The sequence below is a fragment of the Sinocyclocheilus rhinocerous genome, unplaced genomic scaffold, assembly GCF_001515625.1.
Source record: "Sinocyclocheilus rhinocerous isolate Xijiao unplaced genomic scaffold, SAMN03320098_v1.1 scaffold1570, whole genome shotgun sequence".
In the NCBI taxonomy this organism is placed as follows: Eukaryota; Metazoa; Chordata; class Actinopteri; order Cypriniformes; family Cyprinidae; genus Sinocyclocheilus; species Sinocyclocheilus rhinocerous.
This window is the reverse complement of record NW_015664984.1, coordinates 160,862-171,141: the sequence shown is the minus strand read 5'-3', so window position 1 is coordinate 171,141 and position 10,280 is coordinate 160,862. Positions and strand designations below refer to the sequence as shown.

At 37.6% G+C, this 10,280-nt stretch overlaps 1 protein-coding gene and 1 long non-coding RNA gene across 4 annotated transcripts in view; one reads left to right on the top strand and one right to left on the bottom strand.

Annotated features, from left to right (window-relative positions):
• The window catches only part of LOC107730508 (palmitoyltransferase ZDHHC5-like), a 32,624-nt gene that overhangs the window by 2,715 nt on the left and 19,629 nt on the right, over window positions 1-10,280 (top strand). Inside the window, exon 1 of one of the 3 annotated variants that reach the window (XM_016541348.1) lies at window positions 2,765-2,922. The exons of the other annotated variants lie outside the window; for them this stretch is intronic. The gene's annotated coding sequence lies outside the window, so the exon portion shown is untranslated. Of the gene's footprint in view, window positions 1-2,764; window positions 2,923-10,280 lie in introns of those variants that run through there. 3 annotated transcript variants of the gene reach the window in all.
• On the bottom strand, window positions 2,939-9,990 carry LOC107730512 (uncharacterized). Its single transcript, XR_001638691.1, has 3 exons — window positions 9,980-9,990; window positions 4,714-4,716; window positions 2,939-3,045 (listed from the first exon to the last, which is right to left on the bottom strand). It is a non-coding gene; the product is annotated as an uncharacterized LOC107730512 (long non-coding RNA).

Here is a 10,280-nt window from a genome sequence, read left to right as displayed (position 1 = left end):
TATCACAGCAAAAATAGACTCGGTGCGGAAACGATCTCTGCACTGCTGCAGACGCACCGTTCCTGAACGCACTGCTGTGTGCAGTGTGAATGCTTTAATCCGTTAACATGAGCGCAGAAAAATACGCACCACATACCACGCACTGCAAACAGAGTAATGTGAACCTGGCATTATGTGTGTGCGCTGCAAGTGTGCATGAGCACACGGTCTACAGGAGAGCGCGCAATGGTTAAACACTGGCAAGAATAAAAAAGTAATGCAAAAACTTTACTTTACTTGTATAAACTTTAGTGACGATGTGACACTACCTCGATTGTGCAAGTGACAATTCCTGTGTCAACTGTGCAGCGTGCAGCTCGCTTATAGACATACGCGATGTGTGGTGATTTGAAGCCATTTGCATATTGTGAGAGAGCGCGCGGTGATTCGCTCACGCTGTTTGTGAAATTATGTCTCGCACAAGGTTTTCAAATTACTTTGTAAGTTATTTAATGAAGAAATATGAAGGTGAGTACCTCAGCCGATCAATCGGAGCACCCCTATTAATAAGCAACCAGAAATGCCTGTAACTGTGTGTCCTACCCAAACGTGGCACGCAATAAAATGTATATTTTCTAGGGGTGTAACAATCCTTGGAAATGAATCAATGCATCAGTCAAATTACTAATGAAGAGATGTATTGATTGATGCAACCTGTAAAAAATCATTATATAGTTTTATACATCTAGAAGATTTAGTGTTGTCAAAAGTACCGACCACGATACCATTCGGTACTGAATTTTTAGAAACGTCCATTTCCCGCTAACATTTGAGCGCTGTTGTGCAGATTCTTAAACAGCGTTGATTGGTCAAATGTTAGCGGGAAATGGACGTTTTTAAAATTTTAGTAATAGCATCGCGGGTCTGTACTTTTGACAACACTATCTAGAAGATATAATGCTTCTTTTACTGTTATAAAATGTCAAATTGCCAATGAGCATTCCTCAAATATTTGATGAGTTTACCAACTTTATTTTCAAAATGTCTTTTTTTATTATATTTTATAGAGCACAGAAGTCTGACGGACTTTGTTGACTTTTCTTTACTTAAAGGGTTAGTTCACCCAAAAATGAAAATTGTCATCATTTACTCAGCCTCCACTTGATCCAAACCTGTAAGAGTTTCTTTCTTCTGTTGAACAGAAAGCAGTTATTCTGAGGAATGCTGGTAACCAAATAGTTTTAACTTCCATATTATGGAAAACAATCTATTGAAGTCAATGGCTACCGTCAATTGTTTGGTTACCCACATTCTTGACAATACCTTCTTTTGTACTCAATAGAAGAAAGAAACTCAAACCGGATTGAATCAATTGGAGGGTGCCAAATTATTTGTAATTTTTAGGATGAGCTATTCCCTTTAACTTATTGCAAAAGCCAATGATGAGCTGTAATGAGACGATTGATGGTCTCATGCGTTATCTCATTTATTTATTTTTATTTTATTTTAAAAAGTGACGTGTATTTGTTGTGGATGTCCTAGGATCAGAGAGTTCAATTAAATGTTCATATTACATTTTGATTAATATGTAATTGGTTGTATAGATATTGGCCCCTGAATCTAAGTAGGCCTATATCTAATTATATAGTGTATTTCATGACAAAGATTGCATCAGTCATGCGTTTAGAATAATTTTAAGATTGTTTAATTTTTAATTATTATATGTTGAATGCATGTGGTTTGTTACCAGTGTGAGACAGCAGTGCACTTGCAGAGAGAGAGCCTTCCCTTCTGATTAGTTGTGATTGATTTGTAGCCTTGTTGCTTCCTGTGTGGACAAATTTCTTGTTACTGGAATCGTATCATGTCTGGTTGGGACACGATGCCTATATAAAATGAGGGAGACTGAATTTGAGCAAAAATCTACATGTACCAATCTTGTGTTTAAACAGTGTATGATCTTTCTGGGAAAAAAAAAGGGCTTAAGGTCTTTACATGACCGTACATGTTATTGATATATTAAAGAGGTCATGAACTGAGAAACCAAAATTCCCTTCATATTTTGGCATATAAGAGGTCATTGTACTATGAAAACATCCTGTATGTTTCAGAACTCAAAACTTTTCTCCTTAGTCTAAAACATCTTATAATGAAGCCAGTCTGCTGAAACAACAGGTTGTGGAATGTTCTACTTTATGATGTAATAGTGTGGCTAAACCCGGCCTCAGCAGAAGATCAACACCTGCTTCTACATCACTGCCTGTTTAGCCCCGCCCACTGATTCATGCACATAGTGTAACAAGAGCGAACGCAGGTCTACACAAACTAAACGATAAAGTTCGCTCCGAATACAACAAGACGCTGTGCAGTGCTAAGTTGTGGAAAAAACAGTCTTTGCATTGCCTTCCTTCTGATCAATTTTAGGAAAGATTGAATGATCTTTTTTTAATGAACTTGGTCCTTTGTTCATTTACAAACAAGGCACACTGTCTATATTAGCATCTATCAATAGTAAATATTTGTTATTTAAAAGGAGAAACCAAAACAAGGATGTACGAGATGTACGCAGATATACAAAACGTAAACAAAGCAGTGCTTGCTTACCATTTTAAATATCAGTTATGTTGATAACTTTATTCATTTTAATCAGCTCACTTTTTTATGAAAATATTGACATATTGGGAATGCTTGGGAAAGATCACGTAACATTAGAACAGTCTTCTGTCTGTGCAGCCTTCATTTACTTATTAGTTTTCATCACATTCACTTTATATCTCGGGTACTGACTCGTTCACTAAACTGAACATCTAATCAGAGTTCTCACTCTTGTCGACATCCCCGACGAACCCTGTCGCCAAAGTGAGCCCTATGAGAGGCGACATGTGGAACATCCCAAACTAAACTAGCCCGACAGACGCTCACCGATGGCCTGACGTTGGCTTGGTGTGTCTCAGGCTTGACTTCTAAATGATGATGTTTTGATGTTAAAATCTTGATAATATTATAAGGGGACCTCAGACAACAGTACAAAATAATAGAAAAAGGCAGTTCATGACCCCTTTAAGACTGATTAGTGGACAGTTGTGGAAGTCAGCTGACTAGTTGGTAATAATACATATCATTTAAACATTCTCTAATAGTCAAGTAGTTTATATATTGGTTTTTTTAAATCATTATTCTTATTTCCATATAGACCAGTGTAGGCAATGCGGCTTTGCAAATATTTTTCTGGTTATGGAAATGTAACTACAATTTATAAGCCGCACTTATGATTATAACACAGTGACCATAATGAAAGTAAAAGCAAGAGAATAGAGAAAGACGGACCTCTCTTAATGATTAATCTCTGGCATTCTGTTCTCTTGTAGACTCTTTCTCTTTCACTTAACATACACACTGAACCCATACCAAGCCTTTCCTAAATACTGGTCAAAATGTCAGCCAGACTATTTCCTGTCTGTTGCTGACTCAACCACATTGACTGGACCCTGATCCAGCGGTTGATACAGCCTTTAACAAAGTTTCTCGCTGGATGCACTGCACCAGTTAGGGCTGTGCAATATACCGAAATTATCGAAATATCACAAATGTACATATCGCAATATGCATATCGCTACAGCTTGCAATATTTGGGGCCATGAACAAAAGACAAAGAGAAAATCACTCACTGCTTATTTACTTTGGTAATGATGATTATGGTGTAGACGACTGTCATAATGATTATGGCAATTACACTGTACAATTAGTGGTGTTGAATTAACACCCGTAATTCAGAAGTAACTTTTTTTGAACTATCACCCAAAAGCCAGTATTAGTTTTCCTACACCGTTCATAGGCTTGCAGCCTCCATGTTACAGCTAATGCTGTGAGATTTTATGTTTGTTTTGTCTTAAACATAAAATAACCTGATCCTGTTTGATCAAGGCATGCGACTGTTCTGACTTGTCCAATTTTCAGCATCAGTTTTTCATCTTGCATCAAAATTCTGTCTATTCATTGTATGCATTTGAAATATAGTTGGGTTTTGTTTTATTGTACCCAAGTGTACCTAAAATAAAAAGTGTTTAATATACAGGTTTGTGGCTCTTAATTTCCTATTAATTAACCATTTGTAATCTTATGTTCACTGTTAATTTTTTATAAATATAGGATTTGTATTAAATCTATATTCATTCATATAGTCAAATCGAATCGAGAATTGAAATCAAAAATCGAATCGAATATCGAATAGAAAATCGAAATCGAATAGAAAATCGAAATCGAATCGAATTGAGAGCTTGAAAATCGAAATCGAATCGAATTGAGAGCTTGAAAATCGAAATCGAATCGAATTGAGAGCTTGAAAATCGAAATCGAATCGAATTGAGAGCTTGAAAATCGAAATCGAATCGAATTGGAACATCTGAATCGATACCCAGCCCTACTTGGTACATACATACATACAAATAACTATATATATATATATATATGACACAAGATAGTTATAGAAGTTCACAGAACTGACTCGGCAACAGCGGAGTAAAACCGTTTCATCGGAGCATGTGGCACTTTAAGCATTATCGTATCGCATATCGTATTATTTAATGAGTTATCGCATTTTTCTTCAATATCGCACAGCCCTAATCAGAGTTTCCAAAGGTTATGATCTTCTGTAGTGTCTACAAGCTGTTCAGATTTGCAGCTCCACCCTGAAATGCTTTGGAGTGTTGTCCCTTGGACCTTATGCGAGGTTACGAACTATGGCATTTTTAGACCAAACCCTGGGTCAGATTACCAAATGTCAGGCATAGCTAAACTAATAACAAGGCTGTCTGAAATTAGTTTGAACTTCTCGGCTGAGCAGGCTTAATTCAACAAATCTAAAAGAAAATTTGTCCCAAAACTGACCATAGACCACACTGGGCCGGTGAATAATAGTGTTAAATAAGGTGAATGTGCGTTTCAGCATAATAGCATTGGAATGACATTGGAACTGAATGTTTTATGACTTGAAAGAACTGTAATTTTTTTTATTTATTTTTTTATTGTGTTGGGAGAACAAATAATAGCACAGGTCTGTGTTGAACGTTTAGTTGGTCATAAAGGTTGGACTTAGGCCTGTCACGATAACAACTTTTTGTTGTGCGATATATTGCCCCAGAAATAATTGCGATAAGCGATATTATTGTCATTTTAAAGACCATTTTGAATATATAATCATAATGTAACGGCATAATAATGCAAGAAGGCCTACACACTTCCAAATGTCAACAAACTCTGAAAAACACAATCACTACAGCAGTCAGATGTGCGTATGCACAAAGGCACAGATCCCTAAACAAGATCATATCTGCAGATGAAACTTTGTTTGTAGAATTATTTTTTAAATGTGAACACCCACCTCATGACTACACCACGTTATGTACCAGAAGCTGCAAAAGACACAAGTGCAAGTGGAATGTACAAAACATGGTGACATACATTTTTAAGTAAATATAATGTGCGATATATTGCGTCACCAAAAATTATTGCGTACATATATTGCGCGATAAGTCGATATATTGATTATTGCGACAGGCCTAGTTGGACTCAATTAAAATGAGTCATAAAACCTACAAAATGTAGGTTTGTGCATAATACCAGTACAGTAATCACACTGAAAGATCAAGTATTGTTATTTAGTTGTTTTCCAGAATGCTTTAGCATTTCAAGGTTATGGTTAGTCTGTCTGCTTTCACGTATAGTCATGGCATTTTAAAAGAGTGGTTTACCCTAAAAATAAAAATTACTTGCATGATATCTTATGAGTATTGATGACAAAGATATATTTTTTCTTCTTATGTCTTTTTTAGATTAGACCGTAATGGTAGACTCTTCCTGGAGGAGTTAGTTACTGCATTGAATTGCTATTTTGAATTGCACCTTCACCCCTTTATTCATTAATTAATGAGGACATCTGTCAGCTGTCACCTAACAGCTGTTACTTTAACATCCTTCTCCTTTATTTTCAGCCGTCTCCTCTTGCAGTGTCACCTCTTTGTTGTGATCGTGTATTTTCTAATACACAATGTAGATTGGTTAAATTCCTAGTTTTACTAGGGGTGCTCCGATTGATCGGCTACCGATCACTATCGGCCGATAATCACGTTGGGATGATTGATCGGCGGGCTCTAAAAAGGCAGATCTCAAAAAACCAATCTCAAGCTGATGACGCTGCTGTGAGAGGTTTGGCACGACATGCAGCGTCACCGTCTCAGTCTCTGTCCGGCGCGAGTGAAATAATTATAATGCTGAAGGTGAGGTACACGCCTTCATATTATTTCATTAAATAACTTATAAAGTCATTTGAAAACTTTGTGTGAGACGTAATTTCACAAACGGGGTGAGTGAATCACCGCGTGCGCTCTCACTCTTTCTCTCTCAAAATACGCAAATTGCTTCAAATCACCACATCGCGTCTGTCTATAAGCGAGCTGCACGCTGCACAGTTGACACAGGAATTGTCACTTGCGAGGCAGTGTCGCACTCACAGCGCACACATAATGCCAGGTTCACATTACTCCGTTTGCAGTGCATATGTGGTGCGTATTTTTTCCGCACTCATGTTAACGGATTAATGCGTTCACTGCACGCGGTTGCGGTCTGGCAGTGCGTTCAGGAGCGGTGCGTCTGCAGCAGTGTAGAGATCGTTTCCGCACCGAGTCTATTTTTGCTGCGCTGCAAGCACTGAATTAAAGTAACAGCGCATTGTTTGCAGTAAATATGAACATGGATTGACACAAAAATGTAGTAATTACACCATAAATGCATATTATTAAAGTCTGCTGTGTTTCACAGTCAACACATGACTTTTTGGCTAGGTTTAAAGGGAAAGAGCACTTTTAGATAAAAAAGGCAATAATAGATGGCACTTGTGGAGGAGGGAACACAAAGTTCTTTATGAACCGCAGGATTGCTTGTAATAAAGATTTAAATCAAAAAGGAAAGACAGTAGAGCTGACTATTTCTGTTAGTGGTTAAACGGATCGTAGTTGATCCGTGATCCGTACGGACCAAGCCCCACGGTTCGGCACGCATGTGATCCGCGGATTAATTGCAAAATTTAACCATAATAGAGTACAAGTTTATCATTTGTTCGTATTTACACAAGCAAGCAAATTTTAAACAATTCCAGAGAGAAAAGGCAAAAGGTAACTCGATTAGTTACTCGCGCGCTGTTCTCTTCGCGCACAGCCGCACACACATGAAGCGTGCACACCCGTTTCAGATGGCGCGCAAACACAGAGCTGAATCCTCTTCTGAATCCTCTGAACAGACACATATGCATAAAATTATGTCAAAATACCCATCTCGACAATCATTCAGGTAAACGCAGTCAGTTATGTCTCAAGTGAATGAAAAGGCTTCTTGTCACAGAATGAGGCAGAAAATATGTTCTATATGCTACTTTAAAAAGAATACATCGATTAGCAATAAATTAAGGTGACCATACGTCCTTTTTTCCCCGGACATGTCCTCTTTTTGGACCTACAAAAATGCGTCCGGCCGGGATTTCTTAATTGCCCAAAATGTCCGGGATTCGGCTGTTTTCTTAATCCCACTCCCGCTGAATCTCTGACCATTGCCACCTGCTTCCGCAACATATCTTTCGCTCCCGCGATTTTGGTGTCCACTCCTTTAAACATTGTAATATTGTATATAATTTTGGCGCATCAGGGAGCCGCTCTCAGGATGCGGTGTATTTAAATATATTTGAATGAGCGTTTGCGCTGTTTACTTTCACTTTCGTAATTCGCAATCACATGCACTCTGTGTAAAGGGAGCACATCTTACATCAGATCAGATATTTGTCAATTAGCTCAGAATCTGTTGAGCAGCAAATACTCCAGCCATGGTCTTGTCAGTCAATTCCTTATTCTCGACCTGTGATCAGTCAAAGCTGACTCCGGTAGCTCTTGTTTGATGCAGGGTTGCCAAGTACGCGTTTTTTCCACAGAATTGGGCTACTTTTAAACTGTTGCCATGGGTTGATTTTCCCAAGTGGGTTAAAGGTTTGAAATATTGCATAAATTACATTTGACTGAAATGCTTGTATTGAAACATTTTGCATTCTACCTATGATAAAACTTTCATGGTCTTCTACATTAACTGTTCCCTCCTGGTGGAATGACCTGTCCTTAATATTTTCAAGAAACGGCTGAAAACACATCTCTTTCATCTTCATTTGACCCTCTAACTCTAGCACTCTCTATTCTAATGCTACTTCTGATTTTATCTGCTTGTTTTTTTTAATTAAAAAACTTGACCCTCTAACATTTGCACTCTCTGTTCTATTTCTATTCTAATGGCCAATCCATTTTTTGGGGGAATTTTTATTTATTTATTTTTTTAATAAGTATTGGTTCAGGCACCGTCTAGGCACCGGAACCGTTTTAAAAGTATCAATTTGGCACCGGTATCGAAAAAACCCCAAACGATACCCAATCCTACTGAAAAAGCATTTTCAGTGACAATGTTTTGGATTATAAATCAAAATAATGGATAAATGTTGTGTTTGTGGTAAACAGCCACGGATCAGTAGTGGACTCCTGTGTAAAAGCTGCTTCCCCTCTCACAAGAGTCACCTAAGAGGAGAATTCCCCCCATTTTCAAAAATGAAATTCAGGCCCTGAATGTCTAAAAATTCTGATTGGAGTATCACTATAAATAGTTATAAATGATTTTTTAAAAAAAGCTTTAAAAAGATCGGTATCGGCAGGTATAATATTGATAATCGTGATAACGTTGGTCACTATAATCGTGATATGAAATTTTCATACCGTTACATCCCTAGCAGATACTGCTTTCTGCGATCGGTGATCGGCCTCAAAAATCCTGATCGGAGCACCCCTAAGTTTTACAGATAATAAAGACCCCTTGGTTTAAAAAGTCTTTTGTGTTCGTGGGGCATCTATATGTTGAAAGTTGGCAGAATTTACTTTTATCAGATTAAAATGTGTGCAGGTTCACAATTCAGCCGTGATAGTATCACTGTGTACGTGCTTGTTTCGTGATATGTGTGTGTGGTTTCATGATGTAGTTGGCAATACCCAGCCCTAATGTGTGCACGCGCAATGTCAGAAAGCCTTGAGGCTTTGCAAACATTCAGACATCACCTTTGTTTGCATAACATTTGATAGTGAAAGCTTATGTGATGTCATTTCAATTTGTGTTTTGTGAAGAGAAGAAACTAAGAGAAACTGGTTAGGGATTGCCCTAGATGTCTCTGTAATTAAGGTCAGGGGTTTTCTCCCCTTTGGTTTAGTGTCAGTGAAAGAGTTATTCCCCAGGCTGGCCTGTGATGTCTCTTGATGTGTATATACTTGCAACAACTAATTAATAAAAGTATGAAAAATGAATAATGCATCAGATCAGAGAGAGAAAGGACAATCATTTTGATCAAAACAACATTTTTCAAATGTAGGTTTTTAATAATTTAAATATTAATTTAATTCAATTCCAATAAAAGATGCAAATGCTTCTTTAGCTACACTGTTAACTGTATATATAACTTTTTGCTCAAAGTGAGTCATTTGTTAATTCAGACTAGTAACAACTGAATTCATAAATCTTTTTTGAATGATTCATTAAAAGAACCAGTTCATAAATGTCAGTTTCTCGTGAATCGATCGCGCTATTTGTTTATGTTTGTGTGCAGCCCTTGAGGACAATGCAAATATTATTTATAAATATAATTATGATTACTAATTAGTTATTTAAACTTTTTTGCTTGATGATGAATTGTCAGCGACCATTACTTCAGTCTTCAGTGTCATGTCACATGATCCTTTATAAATCATTCTAGGGCTGCACGATAAATCGCATGTGATTGTGATGTGCATCTCGTCAGTAAAGCCGGTTCTGTGATTAGTAGTAAATAGTAGGGATGCACCGATACTGAGCTCCTGTACTCGTACTCGTTAAAATGCCCCGATACCAAACGCCGATACCACACAGCATGCGATAAGCGCCATATTCAGACAAAGAAACACCGACAACAGAACAACAGACAGCAGAATGGAGTTAAGGATGTCTACTACGAAGTATATGTATGCAATGAATATAATGTTAAACATTCAGTATTAACACCTGTATAGCTGATGTGCGCGAGCTGATGAGCAAATCACGCTGAGTGGATTGAGCGCGCGGTGGCGCAGATGCGCGAGCTTGTCGAGTGAATATACCTTTCTCACAGACATCACTGGAAAGTTTGTAGTTCGGTCAGATATGTCAAAAACAAGTAAGTAAAACAATGCACAAGTTACTTAACGGTAGGGAGAGAG